Below are 22375 nucleotides of genomic sequence, written 5' to 3'. Positions count from 1 at the left end.
TTGGCCATACTTACGTAATGTTATTGGATGAATGGATAAGTATTTCTTGGATGAATAAATAAACAGTAGTACTTGGCTCATTCTGGGGAGATGGTGTGGGACTATGTACACTAGGCCGAGACTCAGAAAATGAAGGTCTCAGTCTCAGCTTTGTCCCTTAGTAGCTGTGTGAGCTTGGGCAAGTCTTTTTTGACTGTTGCCAACAAAGATGATGTAATGGGATATCTCAAATGGAAACAAGGATACCTACACCGCCACGCTCTTGGAATTATTATGGGGAGCATTTATTTGATGGATAGAATTACAGATGTGAAAACACTTTCTAACCTGTAAAGTAAATGTAATGTAGTGGTGTTATTATCATCCCCTCTTCTGCTCGTTATTCTAATTATATAAATGAACATGCATTAGTATTCAAAGGCAACTAACTAATCAGCTCATTGGAACTATGGATTTTTTAGGGTTTTTTTTTAATATAAATTTATTTATACATTTATGGCTGCGTTGGGTCTTCCTTGCTGCGCGCAGGCTTTCTCTAGTTGCGGTGAGTGGGGGCTACTCTTCATTGTGGTGCGTGGGCTTCTCATTGCGGTGGCTTGTTGTGGAGCATGGGTTCTAGGCACACGGGCTTCAGTAGTTGTGACACGCGGGCTTCAGTAGTTGTGGCTCGCAGGCTCTAGAGCACAGGCTCAGTAGTTGTGGCACACGGGCTTAGTTGCTCCATGGCATGTGGGATCTTCCCAGACCAGGGCTCGAACCCATGTCCTCTGCATTGGCAGGAGGATTCTTAACCACTGCACCACCAGGGAAGCCCCATTTAGGTTGTTTTGCAGTGAATTTTCAGTCCTTGGTTAGCGGTACCTGTAGTACAGAATACAAGGAGATACGCCCCTCGCATCTCCCCTTCCTTCCTTCGTCAGTTAAAATGTCCTAGAGTCTGTCATACAGAGTGAAGTAAGTCAGAAAGAGAAAGACAAATACCGCATGCTAACACATATATATGGAATTTAAGGGAAAAAAATGTCATGAAGAACCTAGGGGTAAGACGGGAATAAAGACACAGACCTACTAGAGAACGGACTTGAGGATAGGGGGAGGGGGAAGGGTGAGCTGTGACAGGGCGAGAGAGAGGCATGGACATATATACACTACCAAATGTAAGGTAGATAGCTGGTGGGAAGCAGCTGCATAGCACAGGGAGGTCAGCTTGGTGCTCTGTCACCACCTAGAGGGGTGGGATAGGGAGGGTGGGAGGGAGGGAGACGCAAGAGGGAAGAGATATGGGAATATATGTACATGTATAACTGATTCACTTTGTTATAAAGCAGAAACTAACACACCATTGTAAAGGAATTACACTCCAATAAAGATGTAAAAAAAAAAAAAAGTCCTTGGGAAATTTAAGCCAGTCTTAATATTGGCCGGGTAATTAGGGAGGCATTTCTACCTGTGCATCTAATGTATAGTTTATTACACAGTCAAATATAAGAGACTTTTATTAGCTTCTCTTTTAGATTAGCAATACCAGTGTTACTCTTCCTAAATACAGGTCATTTATTCATTCACTTATCTGTTCACTGAACAAGTACCGAATTGCACTGGTGTCATCCATGGAAGCTACTCCTGAAGCACCACATTCCCTGTGAAGGAAATGTGCTCTGGGCTCTGGCCAAGGGGTGCTGCTGACGTAAGTCCAGAAGACTTTGTAACACCATCCCGTTCGTAGCCTAGAGGCGGGGCCTGGCCTGTGAGGGCAGCTTCTGGCGATGCTCCAGGATGCACATCGCCTGCACGCCCACGGAGAGCCAACTGTCACGGTGTGATTCAGCTTTCACTTGCACCTGGGGACCCTGTAACCCCGGCAAGCCTGCTCCCATCTGGTCTCATCCCTGGGTCTTTAGGCAGAAATATTGCATACCAACGTGAAGTTCTCCCACACAAAGAAGGAGGGGAAAGGAAGCCCAGGAAGGAAGGGATGTTCTTAGAGCTCAGAGAAAGCCGCAGGACATGTGTCCCACTCCAGGGCCTTCGTGCACCTCAGGCCTGGTGCCGTAAGGAGCTGAGAACTGGAGAGATCAAGGCAGTGGGGGCATGGAGAGGGTCAGAGGTCACACAGATGGGTGGTGGCCAGCTGAACTTGTCAGAAGGCGCTGGTACGGTTGGCAGCCTGCATCCACTGGGTGCCCTCTTTGTGGGAGGAGAGGCAGCGTTGCCGGAGATCCTGTGTATGGAAGCGGTCGAGGAACGTAAGTAGAAGCAGGGGCGGTCCTGTGGGGGTGTAAGGTGTATGAGGGGCAGCATGGGCTTTGGAAAGCAAAGAAGAAGAGCCGACTTTGAGAACCAGCTGTACTCTTTGATCATTTTCTGATTCTCGGCGGGCCTAACTTAACATCTGGGGGACTCAGCTTTTTCACACACAGAATGGGGTAAAGCCAATACTGTGAATGTCTGATGTGAAAACGTTTTGCCCCCCCCCAGTTGTTGGCTGGGGTTCTGACGGGAAGTGGAGGGAGCTGGCTGTCCTTGGGGATGAAGGTCTGCGGGGCAGGGTAGGTGAAGTACAGCCAGTGCAGATGCTGCAGAGGGTGCCGCACAGCTCTTTTCTTTCTGCAAGACTGCTCTAAATCTCTGCCAGTAAAGAAGGCAGAGGAAGGCTTATCACACCAGCGTTGTGGATGACTGCATGGGGGAGAAAGTGGCTACGTGATCTAAGGTCGAATCTGCTTCAGTGATGGAGCCAAGGACAGAGTTGAGCACCTGAATGATGGCTTTCTGGTTCTTTCTGTGAATGTTGATGGCAGAGTTGAGCTTGTCCAGAAGAGCGGTGGTTTGCAAAGGGGCCCGCAGTGGGCATCTGCCACCCGTTCTTTGACTCCACGATGCCACGTGTAGCCAGGTGTCCTAGGGCAAGTCTCTAACTTCTGTGAGGCTCCCTTTGTTCTTCTGGAAAACACAAGTGATGATATAGCAGCCTGCCCACCTCACAGGACTTTTACTTTTGTGTGTGATATTCAAATATGATAACAGATATAATAGCCTTTTGTGAATTACAAAGTGTCATGTCTGTGTAACGTGGAATCATTTTCTCATGAGGGCTCATTCTTCGCTGTCATCAGATCTGACCAAAGCCTAGTTAGATCTAATTGCTGGAGTTTTTGCATCCAGATGACAGTCCCTAAAGTCAAGGTCATCATTCGTCCATTCAGTCTGTCCACCAGCCAGCACTGTGCTAGGATCTGGGGATAAAAAGATCAATACAATGATTCTGGCTCGAAAGGGCTCACACTCTAGTGAATGGATGGTAGCATTTGATTGTAGTTCATCCTGCATAGTCTTTTTTTTAAAAAAAAAAAAAAAGCTGTATTGAGATGTAACTCACTTATCATTAATTCTTTTTAAAAAATATCTTTTGGGACTTCCCTGGTGGTCCAGTGGTTAAAACTCCGCGCTTCCCCTTCATAGGGTGCAGGTTCAATCCCTGGTCAGGGAACTAACATTCTGCCTGCTGCACAGCGTGGCCAAAAGGTAAAAATTAGAAAAAAGTTGTTTTAAAAGAAAGAGTGTATCTTTTGAACTGTATAATCAGTGGTATTTAGGGTGCAGTCGACCCTCCATACACCTGCTTCCTCTGTATCCATAGTCAGCTGACCATGGACCCTGCGTAGTGCTGTAGTGTTTACTATTGAATGATATCCACGTATAGGTGGACCTGCGCAATTCAAACCTGTGTTGTTCAAGGGTCAACTGTATTCACAGAGTTGGACAATCATCACCACTGACAGGATATTTCCATCATCCCGAAAGAAAGCCCCATACCCAGTAGCTGTCGCGCACCATCCCCCGCTCCCCCCAGACCCTGGCAGCCACTCATCTACTTTCTGTCTCTCTGCATTTGTCTGTTCTGGACGTTTCATATAAGAGGAATCATGTACTCTGTGGCTTTTTGACACCTGACACCATGTATAGTCTTTAGTCAGTTGTTTTCTTTTCTTTTTTTTTCTTTTTTGACGTTTCACTGATAATCATTAAATATTTCATTGGATCTTTTTTTTTTCCGTAACTTTCTTGAGCTAAGTTCTGTGTGGGTAAAGAAAAGACATTCCTTCATTTCTTTAAGAAATATTTACCAGATGCTTCCTTTGTGTCAGACACTCTAGCAGGTTATGATGCCACATGGGTCCCTATTCTCACAGAATTTACAGTCCAGTAAGGGTAAACAGATGCAAAATGGGCAAATGAACAAACACATCAAGAGAATCAACCCTATCCAAGGACATAACATTGAGACCAAAATCTGAAGAGAGAGAAGGAGCCAGTGACATGAAGAAATGGGGCTAGATGTTCTGGGTGCAACATTGGCAAAGAAGCTGAAGTGGGAAAGAGCCTGGTGGTCTAAGATCTGAAAGGAATCCATCTGTGTGGCGACAGTGGGTGGAATACCCCAGATGACATCAGGGCCCCAGTCATGTGGCTATGGAAAAGGGTTTGGGTTTTATTCTAAGTGCAGTGGAGGGACTTGGAGGGTGTCATGATCTGATTTGCTTTAAGAAAAATCTGGCTGCTTTGTGAAGACTTGATGGTAACAGTGAGAATGGAATCCTTAGGAAGTTTTCGCAAACATCTTATTTTGCAGATGAGGTACTGGTAGCTTGGATTAAGACAGGGCAGAGGAAATGGAGAAAGTGGACAAATTAGAGCTGTCGGTCAAAAGGATAATCAACAGTTATATTCAACAGTGTGAATAAGTCATAACAAAATAAGGATTAAAAAAGTAGAATCAGTAGGGCTTACAGATGAATTGGGTATGCAGTGGAGTCAGGCTTTCTGTTTCTGATTTGAGACTTGGGTATATATTTTCTGAAATAATGACAACTGGATAAGAATGCTTTTGGGTCATGATAAGTTGGAGAGAGATGCTCATGAAGAATCAGCATAGAAAGATCAACTTTTAGATCAACAGTTGAATGTACACAAGTGTGGAGCTCAAAGGAAAGATCTAAGCTTGAGATACAAAATTGGTGGTATTTAAAACCATGAGAAGGGTGAGCTCTTCTGGGGAGAGAGATACTAGACAGAAAAGAAGAGAAGCCAGCTCTGAGAACATTATTTCTCAACATTTAGAGAAATAAAATGCCCACAGAAAGATAGAGAGCAGGAAGGGAAGAGGCAACCAGGAGTGTCTGATGTCATGGAATCACCAAGAAAAGAACATTTTACCTGAATCCAGCCCACACGTAGTCTGAGTCAAGAGAACTTGAATTCCAGGACAAAGAAAATGAGGAGGGGGAGAGGGGATCACAGGAGAAGCTCTAGCAAAGCGGAGGAGGAGAAAAGGCAGTGTGAGGCAGAAAAGGGAAAAGCGGAGAAGGAGGGAAAAGCCTGTCATTTATAGCTTTCGTCACCTTTCGGGTAAAACCGCACATAAGGGGCTCAGTTCTGCAGCCTGGTTGGGAAGAGGTCCAGTTTTCCTCTCTGCCGTAGCCATAAATCAGAAGGCCCTGTGGAAAAAATGTGTTGTGGACAGATTAGAAAGTTTGGGATCAAAACAACCGTAACAGCCTAGTTCATGCTTCACCAGGATGATTTTTCTCGGTGTTTTAGTGCTCAGTCTTTATCATCGCTGACGGAATTGTACTGTTTTACCTTGGAAGATTATAAATGGGGAGTAATCCTTAGAACTTATTTATCTTTGAAAGCATGAATCTTCTTCAGTCTAGACATGCCCATTCATTATCAGGCAAGGTACAGTATTATATCCAAGAGATAAATTATGTCCTTTGGTTATATGTACAATGTGTATACTTTATTTTTGTAGTCAGAGTCTATAGTTTAATGCATGAAACAATTTTGTGTATTACCTGTGCTGAGTAATCTTGGGTATTTAGAAATTGCCTATGTGAAGTCTACCCATTTTAACACATGCCTTTCATTCAGTGAAATCACTGGGAAATCATCATTGCCTACTCCGAAGGTCTAGATCATTCTTTACCTGTGCTCTGTGGAGTTTAGTATTCTGTCTGAAACCTGTGTCACGCCAAGTACTTTACACAACTAATTTACTATCAATAGTCTTACTAACTTTTTCTTATTTGAAAACTAGATACATATGGAGAAATCATAGTCTGTTTTGAAGCTGCTGTGTATGGGTTAATATTATTGAATTAAATTTTAGTTAAATTTAAGAATTTTGTCTGTGGAAATGGATGTAAAACAGTACTTGTGTTCATTAAAGTTGGAGAGGAAGGAGGAATTGGCAGCCTGCCGATGGCTTATCTCTGGTCTTTAGTTGTGAGCGGAACGTCTAGCTGTTTAGTGCCTGGCTTTCATCTAACACACTCTATATGAATTTAAATAAATTGTAAATGCCCCAGATAAATTTTAGTCATTTCTTTGATCTAATGATGAAATAAGGAATTGTGGCAATGATGGAACATTTTAAAAACATCTAATGATTAAAATTTTTAAAAAGTACTGCTTCTAAATATTTAGTGGAAAATGTCCTTAGCATTTTCTGTTATCTTCCTATTCTTCTTAACATGGTTAGGAAGGATGATAGCTACAACTTGAAAAGAAGCAATATAAAATGGTGGCTAAGAATGTGAACTCTGAAATCACATGGCCTGAGTTCAAACCCTGGTTCTGCCCTTTAATGGTGTGTGACCTTGGGCGCAAACTCAGCATCTCTGTGACTCAGTTTCCTCTTCTGAGTGGCTGGAATAACAACAAACCCTGCCTCACAGGACTGTGCAAGCACCTGTCCGTTTAGAGGGCTTGGACCAGCTCCTGGATCACGTAAGAGCATCATAACTGTTAGTGGTTCTTATTTCTCTCATTATTATTACTTAATTGAGGGTTTCAAATAGAGGAGGAGGCAGTGGTTGTATTATTCTCTTGGTGTTAATTCCCTTCAAGTAAATCTTGCAAAGCAAAATTGCATTTTGTATTTCTGATTACTTCCATCCCATCTAGAGGTGTGAAAATCATTTCCTTACTCCTTCATGTGAACAAACGTCCAAGTTCTCGATAGCAACAGGTAAGATGGAACTGATGAAGCAGTAGTGAGGTAGATCCTGTGGGGTTAGCTGTAACGAAGTAGTGCAGGTTTTAGGGGTGTGATCCAATGTGTCACAGTATCTCCAAGAAGATATCCTCTTCGGTTACAGGAAATAGCCCCGGAACGTTTCGCAGGGTGAGACATGGAGCAAGGGACACAGCTCTTCCTCGCCCCCTTGCCATGCCTTTCAGCTTAGTCCTGAAAGGAGCAAAGCCATCGCTGCGGACAGCTCTCTAAGATTCCATTTGTCCTTGGAAAGACCCTATTTTAGCATGGCAGTGGTGCTGCCAGGAGGTACACGTCTCCCGGGCCCTGAAAACAGGGGTGCTGATGTGGACACTTGAGGTCAGGAGCCCGCAGGCTCAGGGTCGGGGCTGGTGCATTCGTGGAGAGACAGCAGAGCGGCAGCCAATGTTTAGGGTCTTGTGTCCTCCAGGTGTGTCTCACAGGTGTAAGGGAATACATGCCTGCATCCACACACACATGCATGCTCACACACGCATATCTAGAGAGACATGCATGTATAAAATAAATATAGAACACGTATAAACGTATCTGTGCATGGTGGTCGAGATATGCATGTGTGTATAACATATACCTTATATATATCAGACAGCTAGTACTATGCATATTTGATTTCATTTTGGACTTTGAAGGAATGCATAATTAGATTATTTGAAGTTAGTATTAATTAATATACTCAGACTAAATATAGTTGAGTCAAATGTTTCCATATTTTTAAATCTATTACAGTGGTAAAAAGATTTGACTTGTCCATATTTGAACTGAGTAAGGCTGTGATACTGACATTTAGAGTAAGATTTGTAATGATAGTAAAACATCCTAGAGCAGAGAAATGAACATCCATGTTTCTGTCCTCGAATGGGGTGATTTTAGGGGGTAAAATTATACGTGCATTATAACTTTCATTATGCAAAATGAAAGTTTATTTCCTGCATAATATTTTTTTCTCTTTTGAATGTTTAAATAAATAAAGCATTTAGGGAAGTTGAATTTACGCTTGTAACATCTCCACTTGATTTGGGGCTTGTTCTCATGGTTTCGTTTGTTTATTTTCTGTGATGTTCTCAGAGGTTTATGCTGGAATTGAGGGATTTATACAACAAAACACTGGGTAAGTTGAGAAAGTAAACATATTCTTGACACCACATGTCTGGCGGAAGGGTGTGTGTGTGACATGTACGGTGACCAGCTCATGCTGGTTTGCCCAGGTCTGTTCTGGTTTTAGCACCGAGAGTCCGCAGGTCCCTGGGCAAACTAAGATGGTTGGCCACCGACCTGTTGTTTGTGGCTACTGTGGTTATAAAATTTGCCATATTATAATTATGTGTTTTCCCTACTAGTGCCAAAGGCTCCACATCTATAAAGAAGCATGGACAGTAGGAAAAGAAATCTAACGTTAGCTAACTATCCTGTAAATGCTAAGCAAGGCTTATTTTCATGAACGGAACTTGCTTTGAAAATAAATTAATAGATCATTGTCACCATGGGAAGAAGTTGATATGCTTCCACAGTATGCTAGGCATTGTCAATTTGAGAAAAATGAACCGTAAGATACTCCCTGACCCCAGCATCTCATTTGAGTCTCACAGAATGACTAAATGACCACTCATACCTTTTTACAAGCATTTTGGTTTACTTCCCCCTTTGTTCTCTGTCTGAACATCAGTGCTTACAGAAACATACCTGTCCAAATTAGCTTAGTGAGCATTTCCCAGTTTGCCACAGGGAGACATTTTTCCTCCTTCTTGGTGGAATGCTTGCCAAAAACACACGTGCCTTGAAGGGGATGTAAACTACAAGGCGAGTAGGAGGGGTGCCAACCAACTGCGTCACTGGGATACCCTGAGTCATGCCAGTTGTTATAATGAGAAATGCCAGGCTATTAATTGCTCCCACAACTCAGGGCAACTCCAGCTAAAATGCAGTCGTATTGTGAGAAAGTCTAATGAGAAAATCTGATGTGTGTACTCTTTTCTCCTAGGCACATTTCATTCTGGTCATCTTAACGCCTTTGCTGTTGTGGTATCATGTTCTGGTGTGCTTGAATCTCTTTCTAGGGAAACTTCCTTTTTTTTTTTTTTTTCCTCTCTTGAGGAAGTAGATGAAGTCTGCAAGAGTTCTAACAACTTGGCATCTTGCTCGTGGCTCTCAGACAAAGGAACACTGCCTCCAGGAAATACAAAGTGTTACCTTCATATCTTCATGTTTGAAAACTAGCAGTGATTTTCAAGGGCAGTTTATCATTTTCAGGAAGAATAGACATGAGCCATATCAACAGTGGAATGATTAAGCCCTTTGTAACGGAGTAGATTCTTTTGACTAACTTGGAGATCTCTGAATTTACATGAAAGTAGAGAAGTGAATTAATGATATAAACCTCTGAGAAAGAATGGACTTTCTCTCTGACGGCTCTTGTTCTTCTCAAGCCTGTGAGAGCTTGTGGTTGGGCCCTTCCTCTGTGAAGGAGATTCCAGGTATGAGTTCTCTATGCTTCCCAACACGAGCCTGTGTGCGTGGACACCCTTTCCGTGCAGCTACAACAGGCTCCAGCGTCTCTTCCCCCTTTTCACCACACTTCATGACTGATGGCCTGACCTTTGGGAACACTTGAGCAATTTCTGCAAAGCTCTCTTTACCATGAGGGGTAGCTCACCTGAATTTGAACATCAACTAAAACAGTGAATAATTCTGCTTTGATTTCTGTTCTAATCCCTGCTACCTTAAATCAAGCTAGGCTGAAATTCTTTGAGGACAGGGACTGATTTTTCTTCACCTTTGCACCTCTTGCATACAGCACAGTTCACCACACATACTCGAGAAATATTTGTTGGTTGAATGAATGAATGGAGCTTGTCTTGTGGTTGGTATCCCAGAGTTAACAAATTGTCCTCCTCCCTCCCCTGACATAATGTGGCAGCCAGAGGCAGCAGGCAGTGGTGTTGGAGGTTGTCCCAGGATGTGCAGTGTGGCCCAGGAGAAGTGGCCCTTCCCTGACGCTCCCACCTCAGCCGTCTGCAGTCTGTTTAGTGCCCCCCAGAGTCAGAGAGAAAAGTGGTAAACGGTTTATTCACATTTGAAATATTGAGTATTATTTGTGTTGTTTTTCTCCTCCCTCTATTAACAGGCTTGGATTGATTTTTAGTGATAGAGGCAGTTTCTCAGTTGGTTTCATTAATGAAAGGGCAGAGGAAGTTAGAACACTCTGCGCCGTCTCACGGGATTCCTCCCTCACCTTTCCCTTCAAATCCCAGGTGTCAAAAAGTTCTCCTCCACGGCCCCTGCCTTCCTTAAGGCCATCGGACTGTGCTGCTTAGGTCTCTGCACCAGCTCTGACCCACGTCCAGGTCTCCAGCTTTGTCCTCCCCAGCTCAGTCTCTACCCTGGAGGGTAGACACCCTCTGCAGGTCACACGCCGCCCCTGCCCCCCACTCCCCGCTTGAGTGGTTTCCCACGGTCTTCGGGATGACGTCTGAGCCGGGGTCCTCCCCGCGGGCGCTGCCTGCCTCGGCCTCCTCCTGCCTCCCCCTTTCCCTCAATAAGACGCCACCTGGAAAGCTTGCCCCACCTGCGCTGGACCCTCTTCGTCACAGGACCCTTGCACATGCTATTCCACTGCTTAGAATGCCCTTCCCCAGACTGGCTTTTGCTTTGGGCTTTAGATTTCATCTTTCTCTGAGAACACCTCCCCGGCCACTTTCCTCAGCCCAGCTGCCCACTGAGACCAGGTGCAGTGAGGTCTGTGTGGTCCTGTGTCTCCTATGTTTACTTCACGGTCGGTCCTGTCAGCTCTAAGCTGTGATGGCCTGTTTGTTGGTTTCTCTCTGCACTGTGAGTGCCTTGAGGATGGACGCCATGTCTCAGTCACTTGTGTATCCCTGGCCCAAGCAGCACCTGGTGCATAGCAAGCTGTTGGATTTCTTTGAGTGAATTGGTTGAGTTATGACTAATATTAATTTTCTTTTCATACTTATCTGTCTATTAAAGTACATTTGTGGAGATAAAAAGATCAAACAGTGACAGTGTGGTTTAACAGTGTCAGTGGGGAGGTGAGTTGGTTTATTCTTTCCTGTCTCAGGTCTTGTAGGATGAAGTGAGGGGTAGATGCTCACACTTACTTTTATCTGGTGGTGCTGGCCGACGTAATCACATCACTCTCTTTTTGAACTTGGAATTGAACTTTCCTCTTTAAGGACTTTTGCTTTGTTACTTTGGGTGCTCTTATAGTTTGGGAAATTGTGTGGTAAGGATTTGTTTTTGCCATTAAGTGCTCTTAGAAGAAAAACAAATGATAGGACAGACCTTCAAGATGGTGGAGGAGTAAGATGTGGAGATCACCTTCCTCCCCACAGATACATCAGAAATACATCTACACGTGGAACAACTCCTACAGAACACCTACTGAATGCACAGAAGAACTTAGACTTCCCAAAAGGCAAGAAACTCCCCACGTACCTGGGTAGGGCAAAAGGAAAAACAGAGACAAAAGAATAGGGACGGGACCTGCACCTCTGGGAGGGAGCTGTGGAGGAAAAGTTTCCACACACTAGGAAGCCCCTTCACTGGCCGAGACGGGTGGCGGGGGGGAAGCTTTAGAGCCATGGAGGAGAGCGCAGCAACAGGGGTGCGGAGGGCAAAGCGGAGAGATTCCCGCACAGAGGATCAGTGCCGACCAGCACTCACCAGCCCGAGAGGCTTGTCTGCTCACCGGCCGGGGCGGGTGGGGGCTGGGAGCTGAGGCTTGGGCTTCAGAGGTGAGATCCCAGGGAGAGGACTGGGGTTGGCAGCATGAACACAGCCTGAAGGGGGTTAGTACGCCATGGCTAGCCGGGAGGGAGTCCAGGGAAAAGTCTGGAGCTGCCGAAGAGGCAAGAGACCATTGTTTCGGGGTGCATGAGGAGAGGGGGTTCAGAGCACCGCCTAAACGAGCTCCAGAGACAGGTGTGAGCCGTGGCTATCAGCACAGACCCCAGAGACGGGCATGGGACGCTAAGCCTGCTACTGCCGCCACCAAGAAGCCTGCGTGCGAGCACAGGTCACTGTCCACACCTCCCCTCCCGGGAGCCTGTGCGGCCCACCACTGCCAGGGTCCCGGGATCCAGGGACAACTTCCCCGGGAGAACACACTGCACGCCTCAGGCTGGTGCAACGTCACGCTGGCCTCTACCACCGCAGGCTCACCCCGCATCCGTACCCCTCCCTCCCCCCGGCCTGAGTGAGCCAGAGCCCCCTAATCAGCTGCTGATTTAACCCCCTCCTGTCTGGGTTGGGGAACAGATGACCTCAGGTGACCTACACGCAGAGGCGGGGCCAAACCCAAAGCTGAACCCCAGGAGCTGTGCGAACAAAGAGGAGAAAGGGAAATCTCTCCCAGCAGCCTCAGGAGCGGTGGATTAAATCTCCGCAATCAACTTGACATACCCTGCATCTGTGGAATACCTGAATAGACAATGAATCATCCCAAATTGAGGTGGTGGACTTTGGGAGCACCTGTAGACTTGGGGTTTGCTTTCTGCATCTAATTTGTTTCTGGTTTTCTGTTTATCTTAGTTTAGTATTTAGAGCTTATTATCATTGGTAGATTTCTTTATTGATTTGGTTGCTCTCTTCCTTTTATATATATATATATTTTTTTTCCTTTTTTTTCTTTTTGTGAGTGTGTATGTATATGCTTCTTAGTGTGATTTTGTCTGTATAGCTTTGCTTTTGCCATTTGTCCTAGGGTTCTGTCTGCCCATTTTGTTTTTTTTTAGTATAGTTTTTAGTGCTTGCTATCATTGGTGGATTTGTTTTTCGGTTTCGTTAGTCTCTTCTTTCTTACTTTTTTTCCTTTTTTTAAATTACTTTTAGATTTTTTAAATATTTTTTTTATTTTAATAACTTTTATTTTATTTTATTTTTTCTTTCTTTCTTTCTTTTTTTCTCCCTTTTCTTCTGAGCCATGTGGCTGATAGGGTCTTCATGCTCTGGCCAGGTGTCAGGCCTGTGCCTCTGATGTAGGAAAGCCAAGTTCAGGACATTGGTCCCCCAGAGACCTCCTGGCTCCAGGTAATATCAAATGGTGAAAATCTCCCAGAGATCTCCATCTCAATGCTAAGACCCAGTTCCACTCAATGACCAGCAAGCTACAGTGCTGGACACGCCATGCCAAACAACTAGCAAGACAGGAACACAACCCCACCCATTAGCAGAGAGGCTGCCTAAAATCATAATAAGTCCACAGACACCCCAAAACACACCACCGGATGCGGACCTGCCCACCAGAAAGACAAGATCCAGCCTCATCCACCAGAACACAGGCACCAGTCCCCTCCATCAGGAAGCCTACACAACCCACTGAACCAACCTTAGCCCCTGGGGGCAGACAGCAAAAACAACGGGAACTATGAACATGCAGCCTGTGAAAAGGGAAGCCCAAACACAGTAAGGTAAGCGAAATGAGAAGACAGGGAAACACAGAGCAGATGAAGGAGCAAGGTAAAAACCCAACAGACCTAAGAAATGAAGAGGAAATAGGCAGTCTACCTGAAAAAGAATTCAGAATAATGATAGTAAAGATGATCCAAAATCTTGGAAATAGAATAGAGAAAATACAAGAAACTTTTAACAAGGCCCTAGAAGAACTAAAGATCAAACCATGTTGAACAACACAATAAATGAAATTAAAAATTCTCTAGAAGGAATCAGTAGCAGAATAACTGAGGCAGAAGAATGGGTATGTGACCTGGAAGATAAAATAGTGGAAATAACTACTGCAGAGCAGAATAAAGAAAAAAGAATGAAAAGAATTGAGGACAGTCTCAGAGACCTCTGGGACAACATTAAACACACCAACATTCGAATTATAGGGGTCGCAGAAAAAGAAGAGAAAAAGAAAGGGACTGAGAAAATATTTGAAGAGATTATAGTTGAAAACTTCCCTAATATGGGAAAGGAAATAGTCAATCAAGCCCAGGAAGCACAGAGGGTCCCATACAGGATAAACCCAAGGAGAAACACGCCAAGACACATACTAATCAAACTATCAAAAATTAAATACAAAGAAAACATATTAAAAGCAGCAAGGGAAAAACAACAAATAACATACAAGGGAATCCCCATAAGGTTAACAGCTGATCTTTCAGCAGAAACTCTGCAAGCCAGAAGGGAGCCACAGGACATACTTAAAGTGATTAATGGGAAAACCTACAACCAAGATTACTCTTCCCAGCAAGGATCTCATTCAGATTTGATGATGCAGAAAAAGCTTTTAACAAAATTCAACACCCATTTATGATAAAAACCCTCCAGAAAGTAGACACAGAGGGAACTTACCTCAACATAATAAAGGCCAATATGACAAAACCACAGCCAACATCGTTCTCAGTGGTGAAAAACTGAAACCATTTCCTCTAAGATCAAGACAAGGTTGCCCACTCTCACCACTGTTATTCAACATAGTTTTGGAAGTTTTAGCCACAGCAGTCAGAGAAGAAAAAGGAATCCAAATTGGAAAAGTAGAAGTAAAGTTGACACTGTCTGCAGATGACATGATACTATACATGGAGAATCCTAAACATGCTGCCAGAAAACTACTAGAGCTAATCAATGAATATGGTAAAGTCGCAGGATACAAAATTAATGCACAGAAATCTCTTGCATTCCTATACACTAATGATGAAAAATCTGAAAGAGAAATTAAGGAAACACTCCCATTTATCACTGCAACAAAAAGAATAAAATACCTAGAAATAAACCTACCTAAGGAGACAAAAGACCTGTATGCAGAAAACTGTAAGACACTGATGAAAGAAATTAAAGATGATTCAAACAGACGGAGAGATATACCATGTTCTTGGATTGGAAGAATCAACATTGTGAAAATGACTATACTACCCAAAGCAATCTACAGATTCAGTGCAATCCCTATCAAACTACCAATGGCATTTTTCACGGAACTAGAACAAAAAATTTCACAATTTGTAATGAAACACAAAAGACCCCGAATAGCCAAAGCAATCTTGAGAAAGAAAAACGGAGCTGGAGGAATCAGACTCCCGGACTTCAGACTATACTACAAAGCTACAGTAATCAAGACAGTATGGTACTGGCACAAAAACAGAAAGATAGATCAATGGAACAGGATAGAAAGCCCAGAGATAAACGCACACACATATGGTCACCTTATCTTTGATAAAGGAGGCAGGAATGTACAGTGGAGAAAGGACAGCCTCTTCAGTAAGTGGTGCTGGGAAAACTGGACAGCTACATGTAAAACAGTGAAATTAGAACACTCCCTAACACCATACACAAAAATAAACTCACAATGGATTAAAGACCTAAATGTAAGGCCAGACACTATAAAACTCCTAGAGGAAAACATAGGAAGAACACTCTGTGACATAAATCACAGCAAGATCCTTTTTGACCCACCTCTTAGAGAAATGGAAATAAAAACAAAAATAAACAAATGGGACCTAGTGAAACTTTAAAGCTTTTGCACAGCAAAGGAAACCATAAACAAGATGAAAAAACAACCCTCAGAATGGGAGAAAATATTTGCAAATGAAGCAAATGACAAAGGATTAATCTGCAAAATTTACAAGCAACTCATGCAGCTCAATATCAAAAAAAACAAACAACCCAATCCAAAAATGGGCAGAAGACCTAAATAGACATTTCTCCAAAGAAGACCCAAGATGGCCAAGAAGCACATGAAAAACTGCTCAACATCACTAATCAAGAAGCACATGAAAAACTGCTCAACATCGCAAATCAAAACTACAAGGAGGTATCACCTCACACCAGTCAGAATGGCCATCATCAAAAAATCTACAAATAATAAATGCTGGAGAGGGTGTGGAGAAAAGGGAACCCTCCTGCACTGTTGGTGGGAATGTAAATTGATCCAGCCACTATGGAGAACAGTATGGAGGTTCCTTAAAAAATTAAAAATAGAACTACTATACCACCCAGCCATCCCACTACTTGGCATATACCCTGAGAAAACCATAATTCAAAAAGAGTCATGTACCACAGTGTTCATTGCAGCTCTGTTTACAACAGCCAGCACATAGAAGCAATGTAAGTGTCCATCGACAGATGAATGGATAAAGATGTAGCACATATATACAATGGAATATTACTCAGCCATAAAAAGAAACAAAATTGAACTATTTGTAGTGAGGTGGATGGACCTAGAGTCTGTCATACAGAGTGAAGTAAGTCAGAAAGAGAAAAGCAAATACCATATGCTAACACATATATATGGAATCTAAAAAGAATAGTTCTAATGAACCTAGGGGCTGGACAGGCATAAAGATGCAGATGTAGAGAACGGACTTGAGGACACAGGGAGGGGGAAGAGTAAGCTGTGACAAAGTGAGAGAGTGGCATACACTACCAAATGTAAAATAGATAGCTAGTGGGAAGCAGCAGCATAGCACAGGGAGATCAGCTTGGTGTTTTGTGACCACCTAGAGGGGTGGGATAGGGAGGGTGGGAGGGAGACACAAGAGGGAGGAGATATGGGGGTATATGTATACATACAGCTGATTGACTTTGTTATACAGCAGAAACTAACACACCATTGTAAAGCAATTACACTCCAATAAAGATGTTTAAAAAAATGATAAAAAAAATCTCAATGAATTATGATACATGCAATTTCTTTTGCATATCTGTACACCCTGCCAGGTTATTCTGACCTCACCATGGGTAAATTCTCATTTGAGAAATGTATATCCATGAAGTTCATATAGTTGTTCAAATGTGATTTTATTATAACTATGTTATTATCAAAAATGCATCCTTGGGACTCTGCAGCTTCTATTTATTCCATTATTAAAATGATAACATTTATTTCTTTTTTATATAAGTAATATGTAGAACAACATTTTGGCCTATAATGATCTTTTAAAGCTAATTTTTGAAAAATTGGGGCTAAATGAAAATCTATCAATAGCTGATTCACAAGAATTGGTACTTCTGGTTACACAGATGGAGGCAAATGGAAGTGTCACTGACAGTGTAGCAGTCACATACCCTGCATTAACTTTGGGGGTTCCATGTAAGTAAAAGAAGTTTAAGGTTTAATGTTCCAACAAGCTTTAATGCATTACTCTCATTATTGCTTTTTCAGTTCAGATATAAAGGCACATTGCACTGAGATGTTAACAATCAACATATGTAAAGTGTCACTTATCTGCTTAATTTTATATAAACTAATTTATTTTGGAAAACCATCCCTGTGGAATTATGATAAACACAATACAGCAATATTAAGAGAAAAAATTAAACGTGCATACTTTCTAGTGGAACTCCCATATCTACATCTTTGTTTTTCCTTCAATGTTTCTAAATATCAACAAGTAGTTTACAAAATAAATCACTGTCATCTTGAACTTGTTACTTTGAAATCTGCCTTCTTCTGCAGCCCAGCTATACTATTAATGTCCCTCTTCAACTGATGCCGCCGTATTTAATTATGAAATATACAGAAATGTGGAAAAGTACGTAAATCGTAAATGTACAGAATAAAACGTTATAAAGCAAACACCCTTGTGCCCACCTCTCATTCCAACATTGAACACAACCTGAACCCTCCTGTGGGCCCCCTTCCAATTCATTTCCCCTCCATTCCTCTCCCAGAAGACTTGACCTTTATGGTAACACTTTCTTGTTGTTCTTAGTTGTACTGCTTATATCTTTTCCTGCTCTGGGGGTTTTCTATACACATGGAATCAAACAGAATATATTATTTTGTGTCTTGCTTCTTGAATTCAACGTTATGGTTTTTTTTTTAATTTAGAATTGATTTAATGGTTATTGAAGGTCTTCCTAAAAACATTATCATCATTATCGCCATTGCTTGCTTTTTTCTCTTTTTTTTCTTATTAGTCATCTGTTTTATCCACATCAGTGTATACATGTCAATCTCAATCTCCCAATTCATCACACACCCACCCCCACCCCACCCCCACCACTTTCCCCCCTTGGTGTCCATACGTTTGTTCTCTACATCTGTGTCTCAATTTCTCCCCTGCACACCGGTTCATCGGTACCATTTTCTAGGTTCTACATATATGCGTTAATATACGATATTTGTTTTTCTCCTTCTGACTTACTTTACTCTGTATGACAGTCTCTAGATGCATCCACGTCTCTACAAATGACCAAATTTCATTCCTTTTTATGTCTGATTAATATTCCATTGTATATATGTACCACATCTTCTTTATCCATTCGTCTGTTGATAGGCATTTAGGTTGCTTCCCTGTCCTGGCTATTGTAAATAGTGCTGCAATGAACATTGGGGTGCATGTGTCTTTTTGAATTAAGGTTTTCTCTGGGTATATGCCCAGTAGTGGGATTGCTGGGTCATATGGTAATTCTATTTTTAGTTTTTTAATGAACTTCAATACTGTTCTCCATAGTGGCTGTATCAATTTACATTCCTACCAACACTGCAAGAGGGTTCCCTTTTCTCCACCAAACCCTCTCCAGCATTTGTTGTTTGTAGATTTTCTGAGGATGTCCATTCTTACTGGTGTGAGGTGATACCTTATTGTAGTTTTGATTTGCATTTCTCTAATAATTAGTGATGTTGAGCAGTTTTTCATGTGCTTCTTGGCCATCTTGGGTCTTCTTTGGAGAAATGTCTATTTAGGTCTTCTGCCCATTTTTGGATTGGGTTTTTGTTTTTTTGATATTGAGCTGCATGAGCTGTTTATATATTTTGGAGATTAATCATTTGTCCGTTGATTCGTTGGCAAATATTTTCTCCCATTGTGAGGGTTGTCTTTTCGTCTTGTTTGTAGTTTCCTTTGCTTTGCAAAAGCTTTTAAGTTTCATTAGGTCCCATTCATTTATTTTTGTTTTTATTTCCATTACTCTAGGAGGTGAATCAAAAAACATCTTGCTGTGATTTATGTCAAAGAGTGTTCTTCCTGTTTTCCTCTAAGAGTTTTATAGTGTCCAGTCTTACATTTTGGTCTTTAATCCATTTTGAATGTATTTTTGTGTATGGCGTTAGGGAGTGTTCTAATTTCATTGTTTTACAGGTAGCTGTCCAGTTTTCCCAGCACCACTTATTGAAGAGACTGTCTTTTCTCCATTATATATTCTTGCCTCCTTTACCAAAGATAAGGTGACCATATGTGCATGGGGTTATCTCTGGGCTTTCTATCCTGTTCCACTGATCTATATTTCTGTTTTTGTGCCAGTACCATACTGTCCTGATGACTGTAGCTTTGTAGTATAGTCTGAAGTCAGGGAGCCTGATTTCTCCAGCTCTGTTTTTCTTTCTCAAGATTGCTTTGGCTATTCGGGGTCTTTTGTGTTTCCATACAAATTGTGAAATGTTTTGTTCTAGTTCTGTGAAAAATGCCATTGGTAGTTTGATAGGGATTGCACTGAATCTGTAGATTGCTTTGGGTAGTATAGTCATTTTCACAATGTTGATTCTTCCAATCCAAGAACATGGTATATCTCTCCATCTGTTTGAATCATCTTTAATTTCTTTCATCAGTGTCTTACAGTTTTCTGCATACAGGTCTTTTGTCTCCTTAGGCAGGTTTATTTCTGGGTATTTTATTCTTTTTGTTGCAATGGTAAATGGGAGTGTTTCCTTAATTGCTCTTTCAGATTTTTCATCATTAGTGTATAGGAATGCAACAGATTTCTGTGCATTAATTTTGTATCCTGCTACTTTACCAAATTCATTGATTAGCTCTAGTAGTTTTCTGGTGGCATCTTTAGGATTCTCTATGTATAGTATCATGTCATCTGCAGACAGTGACAGTTTTAATTCTTCTTTTCCAATTTGTATTCCTTTTATTTCTTTTTCTTCTCTGATTGCTGTGGCTAGGACTTCCAAAACTATGCTGAACAATAGTGGTGAGAGTGGACATCCTTGTCTTGTTCCTGATCTTAGAGGAAATGCTTTCATTTTTTCACCATTGAGAATGATGTTTGCTGTTGTTTTGTTGTATATGGCCTTTATTATGTTGAGGTAGGTTCCCTCTCTGCCCACTTCCTGGAGAGTTTTTATCATAAATTGGTGTTGAAATTTGTCAGAAGCTTTTTCTGCATCTATTGAGATGATCCTATGGTTTTTATTCTTCAATTTGTTAATATGGTGTATCACATTGATTGATTTGCGTATATTGAAGAATCCTTGCATTCCTAGGATAAATCCCACTTGATCATGGTGTATGATCCTTTCAATGTGCTTTTGGATTCTGTTTGCTAGTATTTTGTTGAGGATTTCTGCATCTATATTCATCAGTGATATTGGTCTGTAATTTTTTTTGTAGTATCTTTGTCTGGTTTTGGTATCAGGGTGATGGTGGCCTCATAGAATGAGTTTGGGAGTATTCCTTTCTCTGCAATTTTTGGAAGAGTTTGAGAAGGATGGATGTTAGCTCTTCTCTAAATGTTTGATAGAATTCACCTGTGAAGCCATCTGGTCCTGAACTTTTGTTTGTTGGAAGATTTTTAATCACAGTTTCAATTTCATTACTTGTGATTGGTCTGTTCATATTTTCCATTTCTTTGTGGTTCAGTCTTTGAAGGTTATACCTTTCTAAGAATTTGTCCATTTTTTCCAGGTTGTCCATTTTACTGGCATAAGAGTTGCTTCTAGTAGTCTCTAAGGATGCTTTGTATTTCTGGGGTGTCTGTTGTAATTTCTCCTTTTTCATTTCTAATTTTATTGAGTTAAGTCCTCTCCCTCTTTTTCTTGATGAGTCTGGCTAATGGTTTATCAATTTTGTTTATCTTCTCAAAGAACCAGCTTTTAGTTTTATTGATCTTTGCTATTGTTTTCTTTGTTTCTATTTCATTTATTTCTGCTCTGATCTTTATGATTTCTTTCCTTCTGCTAACATTGGGTTTTGTTTCTTTTTCTTTCTCTAGTTCCTTTGGGTGTAAGGTTAGATTGTTTATTTGAGATTTTTCTTCTTTCTTGAGGTAGGCTTGTATAGCTATAAACTTTGCTCTTAGAGCTGCTTTTGCTGCATCCCACAGGTTTTGGATCATTGTGTTTTCATTGTCATTTGTCTGTAGGTATTTTTTGATTTCTTCAGTGATCTCTTGGTTATTTAGTAACGTATTGTTTAGCCTCCATGTGTTTGTGTTTTTTATGTTTTTTTTCCCTGTAATTGATTTCTAATCTCACAGCATTGTGGTCAGAAAAGATGCTTGATATGATTTCAATTTTCTTAAATTTACTGAGGCTTGTTTTGTGACCCAACATGTGATCTATCCTGGAGAAAGTGCCATGCACACTTCAGAGGCAAGTGTAATCTGCTGTTTTGGGATGGAATGTCCTGTAAATATCAATTAAATCTTTCTGGTCCATTGTGTCATTTAAAGCTTGTATTTCCTTAGTAATTTTGTTTGGATGATCTGTCCATTGATGTAAGTGAGGTGTTAACTCCCCCACTATTATTGTCGATTATTATTATTATTTCTGTCGATTTCCTCTTTTATAGCTGTTAGCAGTTGCCTTATGTATTGAGGTGCTCCTGTGTTGGGTGCATATCTATTTATAATTGTTATATCTTCTTCTTGGATTGATCCCTTGATCATTATGTAGTGTCCTTCCTTGTCTCTTTTAACATTCTTTATTTTAAAGTCTATTTTATCTGCTGTGAGTATTGCTATTGCAGCGTTCTTTTGATTTCCATTTGTGTGGAATATCTTTTTCCATCTCCTCAATTTCAGTCTGAATGTGTCCCTGGGTCTGAAGTGGGTCTCTTGTAGACAGCATATATATGGGTCTTGTTTTTGTATCCATTCAGTGAACCTGTGTCTTTTGGTTGGAGCATTTACTCTATTGATGTTTAAGGTAATCATCGATATGTATGTTCCTATGAGCATTTTCTTAATTGTTTTGGGTTTGCTTTTGTAGGTCCTTGTCTTCTCTTGTGTTTCCCACTTAGACACCATCCTTTAGCATTTGTTGTAGAGCTGGTTTGGTGGTGCTGAATTCTCTTAGCTTTTGCTTGTCTGTAAAGCTTTTGATTTCTCCATCAAATCTGAATGAGATCCTTGCTGGGTAGAGTAATCTTGGCTGTATGTTCTTCCCTTTCATCATTTTAAATATGTCATGCACCTCCCTTCTGGCTTGTAGAGTTTCTGCTGAGAAATCAGCTGTTAACTTTATGGGAGTTTCTTGTATGTTATTTGTCGTTTTTCCCTTGCTGCTTTCAATAATTTTTCGTTGTCTTTAATTTTTGCCAATTTGATTAATATGTGTCTTGGCGTGTTTCTCCTTGGGTTTATCCTGTATGGGACTCTCTGCGCTTCCTGGACTTG

General features: G+C 41.5%; 1 protein-coding gene across 1 annotated transcript in view; it reads left to right on the top strand.

The window, feature by feature from the left end:
- The window catches only part of SDK1 (sidekick cell adhesion molecule 1), an 817812-nt gene that overhangs the window by 320708 nt on the left and 474729 nt on the right, over nt 1-22375 (top strand). The gene's annotated exons all lie outside the window — the stretch shown is intronic.

Source organism: Lagenorhynchus albirostris, chromosome 15 (genome assembly GCF_949774975.1).
Source record: "Lagenorhynchus albirostris chromosome 15, mLagAlb1.1, whole genome shotgun sequence".
NCBI lineage: Eukaryota > Metazoa > Chordata > Mammalia > Artiodactyla > Delphinidae > Lagenorhynchus > Lagenorhynchus albirostris.
This window is presented reverse-complemented; position numbering and strand designations above follow the sequence as displayed.